The sequence below is a fragment of the Lathyrus oleraceus genome, chromosome 6 (genome assembly GCF_024323335.1).
Source record: "Lathyrus oleraceus cultivar Zhongwan6 chromosome 6, CAAS_Psat_ZW6_1.0, whole genome shotgun sequence".
NCBI classification, from domain to species: Eukaryota; Viridiplantae; Streptophyta; class Magnoliopsida; order Fabales; family Fabaceae; genus Lathyrus; species Lathyrus oleraceus.
The window spans coordinates 17490623-17495090 of NC_066584.1; the positions used below are offsets into that span (position 1 = coordinate 17490623).

The 4468-nt window shown below is 39.4% G+C and overlaps 1 pseudogene; it reads right to left on the reverse strand.

Moving 5' to 3' along the window:
• Positions 1-1304: 1304 nt before the first annotated feature.
• On the reverse strand, positions 1305-1404 carry LOC127099002 (uncharacterized; annotated as a pseudogene).
• Between the last annotated feature and the right edge of the window lie 3064 nt (positions 1405-4468).

The window sequence follows — 4468 nt, forward strand, 5'->3', positions numbered from 1 at the left end:
GAGAGTTTGAGATTTTAACTGGACAGTGTAAGTTAGGCATTAATTCTAGATCAGGGCGAGAGCAAGTTTTAGAGTTAATTAAATTCTGACCTTTTCCAAAAAGTATTTTTAAAGATTGAATGTGAGGACGAGAGTTAAGCATTTGGATTTAATTATATAACCTAAGTCAACAGAGCGAGAGTTTGAGATAAGGGTGTTTAAAACGGTCAGTATTTTCTTAAAAAGAGTTTCAGCAACTTTATTGTTTTCAAAATATGGTTTTTGACTTAATTATAAGTGACAGCAACATTAATATAAAATCATGGTTTATTCAACAGAGCGAGAGTTTGAGATAGAACCTTTAACCAATAAAGTTAACCGAAACGATTCATTTTAAAACCAAGAAACCGACAAAGACTTGATTCCCTAGTTTTGACGAACTACATACCGATATCCGTTTTATTAATATTTAATCTAGATATTAGTTTAGCTCTTAGTTTTTCCCCAAACAATCAAACATTTTCACCTTAGATTTACGTAGTAACCTTAGATAACGGTATATCGATTCATAAGTCCCTGTGGGATCGATATCTTTTAAAACTACGCGATAGAACTGTGCACTTGCAGTTTGTATCCCATTCTCGACTCACCGAGTCGAGCGACCAAGTTTTTGGCGCCGTTGCCGGGGACTTTTATTCAATCGATATCGTAACTCTTCCGTTACGCTGTAGAGACTAAGGTTTCTTTTTCTTCTATTTTCTTTCTTTCGTTGATTTGTATGCCACGCACTCGCTCTCAAGGCGAACCGCTCTATTTACGAATCAACGATATCGAACTATATCTCCGAGTCTTACGACGAATTCGGGAATATCGTGCTGAAAACAATCTCCCTCCTATAAACCTTCCAGATTTCAAAAACATTTTTCCTTCTTTAACCGAGATGGCAGAACCAGCTCGTGCTCTTAGAGATTACGCCGCTCCATCGCAAGATGAACCGCATTCAAGTATTGCTCCGCCCGCAATCGAAGCAAACAACTTTGAACTTAAACCTTCGTTGTTGCAGGCTGTGCAACAGAACCAATTCTCTGGAAATCTTACCGAAGATCCAAACCTTCATTTATCCGTATTTGTTCAATACGCTGATACTGTTAAAGCTAATGGTGTCACTTCAGAGGCAATTCGACTTCGTCTTTTTCCTTTCTCATTAAGAGATAGCGCTAGAAGATGGCTTCAATCTCTTCTTTCCAACTCAGTCACCACATGGAACGAGTTGAAGAAAGTTTTTCTTGCCCGATATTTTCCACCAAGCAAAACAGCTATGTTAAGAGCCCAGATAAACGGATTTAAACAGAAAGACAACGAGTCTCTTTTCGAAGCATGGGAAAGATACAAAGACATGATGAGACTTTGCCCACACCATGGTTTGGAAGACTGGTTAGTAATTCACACATTTTATAATGGTCTCTTATACAATACAAGGTTAACAATAGACGCCGCTGCAGGTGGTGCACTAATGAACAAACCTTACACTGATGCTTACCAGCTTATCGAGAGCATGGCCCAAAACCACTATCAATGGGGAACCGAACGAACGAATGTGGAAAAACCTCAACCGAAAACTGGCATGTACGAGATAAGTAACCTTGATCACGTCAATGCAAAAGTGGATGCTTTGGTCCAGAAAATTGAAAGTTTAAACGTATCACCTCCAGCCGCCGTGGTTGCTATAACTCAGAATTGCGAGGTCTGTGGAATCCAAGGCCACACTCCTGCGGAATGTCAACTCTTGACTGGAATCCAAGCAGAGCAAGTAAACTATGCTCAAGGAAGCCCCTATTCGAATACCTATAACCCAAATTGGAAGAACCATCCAAACTTCTCATATAAGAGTAATAATGCTTTATACGCACCTGGACAGTCTCCAAATCAAGCCCCATCTATATCTCCAGGATATCAGAAACCGAATCCTAACAATAATACCCCTAGAAAATCCAACTTGGAAATCATGATGGAAAACTTTATAGCTTCCCAACAACAAACCAATAAAGATTTCTTAAACCAGAACATACACACTGGCGAACAGCTTAAACAACTAGCAAGCAAAGTAGATGCCCTGGCTACCCATAACAAAATGCTGGAAACGCAAATATCTCAAGTAGCTCAACAACAAGCACCTACTGCTGCACCAACTGGTACATTCCCTGGACAGCCCCAACCCAATCCGAGAAGCCAAGCTCATGCGATTATATTGAGAAGTGGAACGGAAGTGGAAGGACCGTCTGACCCAAGGATAGAAAACCAAAACCCTAAGAAATCTACTGAGGAAAGTGAACCTAAGGAAAAGGAAGAGAGTAATAAGGAAACCCTAGAAAAGAAGGAACCTTATGTACCTCCACCACCTTACAAACCACCTATACCTTACCCTCAAAGGCTTGTTAAAACCAAAGATGTAGGCCAATTTAGAAAATTTGTTGATCTCCTTAAACAATTAAACGTTACAATTCCGTTTACCGAAGCTATCACGCAGATGCCCTCATATGCTAAATTCTTAAAAGAAATTCTTTCCAATAAGAGGAAACTTGAGGATAGCGAAACCGTTACACTCCCTGCCGAATGTAGCGCTATAATCCAAAACATGCCCCCTAAACTCAAGGATCTGGGTAGTTTCTCTATACCCTGTCACATAGGAAAATTTGTCATCGACAAAGCCTTATGCGATTTAGGAGCCGGAATTAGCGTTATGCCTTTATCCATATGTAAGAAACTGGAAATGGGAGAATTAAGACCGACCAAAATGTCTGTGCAATTAGCAGATCGTTCCATCAAATATCCTGTAGGAATCCTTGAAAACGTTCCCGTACGCATAGGTCAGTTTTACATTCCCACTGACTTCACAATTATGGACATTAGAGAAGATGATACGACACCTATTATACTAGGAAGACCATTCTTAGCAACTGCCGGTGCAATCATAGACGTAAAACGAGGACGACTCACCTTCGAAGTAGGTGAAGAGAAAATTGAATTCATTCTTTCCCAATTCTTGAAAGCACCTGCAATAGAAGATACATGTTACTTCATGGATATCATCGATGAATGCATAAAAGAAGCAGAGTCAGGAGAAGACAAATCATCAGACTATCTTTTAGAGGACAAATCTAAACAATGCCTAGCAATAACACCGGATCCTACGCAGTGTCTTAACAAACCAACCCCTGATTTGAAAACACTTCCCAAAAATCTGAGATATGAATTCCTAGACTTAGAACTTGAACGACCTGTGATAGTTAATGCAGATCTAGGAAGACTCGAAACAGAAAAACTCCTACATATCTTAAGAAAATATCCAACCGCACTAGGATACCACATCACCGATCTTAAAGGAATAAGCCCTTCTATTTGTATGCACCGCATCATGTTAGAAGAAAACTGTAAAACCTCTAGGGAACACCAGAGAAGACTAAATCCGATCCTAAGTGAGGTAGTAAAGAAAGAAATAACCAAGTTATTAGAAGCAGGTATTATATATCCTATATCTGATAGCAAATGGGTTAGTCCTGTACACGTTGTACCAAAGAAATGAGGCATAACCGTTATTGAAAACGAAAAAGGAGAAACTATAACTAAACGAATCGAATCGGGATGGAGAATGTGCATTGATTATAGGAAACTAAACAAAGCAACCCGAAAAGATCATTTCCCTTTACCATTCATTGACCAGATGTTAGAACGATTAGCTAAACATTCACACTTTTGTTATTTAGATGGTTATTCAGGCTTCTTTCAAATACCAATTCACCCTGATGACCAGGAAAAGACAACATTCACATGCCCTTTTGGTACCTTCGCATATAGACGAATGCCGTTTGGTCTGTGTAATGCCCCTGCAACTTTTCAAAGATGCATGATGGCAATATTCGCCGACTTTCTCGAAAACATCATGGAAGTATTTATGGATGACTTTTCTGTATACGGACAAAGTTTCGAAGAATGCCTTGAAAACCTGGAAAGAGTTCTGGAACGATGTGTAAAAGTAAACTTAGTACTTAATTGGGAAAAGTGCCACTTTATGGTACAAGAAGGCATTGTTTTAGGACACATCATCTCGAACAGAGGAATTGAAGTAGACAAAGCCAAAATAGAGGTAATCGAAAATCTTCAACCCCCAAGAACTGTGAGAGAAGTACGAAGCTTTTTAGGACACGCCGGTTTTTACCGACGATTCATCAAAGACTTCTCTAAGATAACTAAACCCTTAACCGGACTGTTGATGAAAGATGCTGAATTCATATTCGACGATAACTGTTTAAAAGCATTTCAAACTCTTAAACAAGCATTGATCTCCGCACCCATTATGCAGACACCAGACTGGAATGAACCATTCGAAATAATGTGCGATGCCAGTGATTATGCTGTAGGTGCTGTTTTAGGACAAAGAAAGGATAAAAAGCTTCACGTTATATATTACGCTAGCAGAACCCTGGATGAA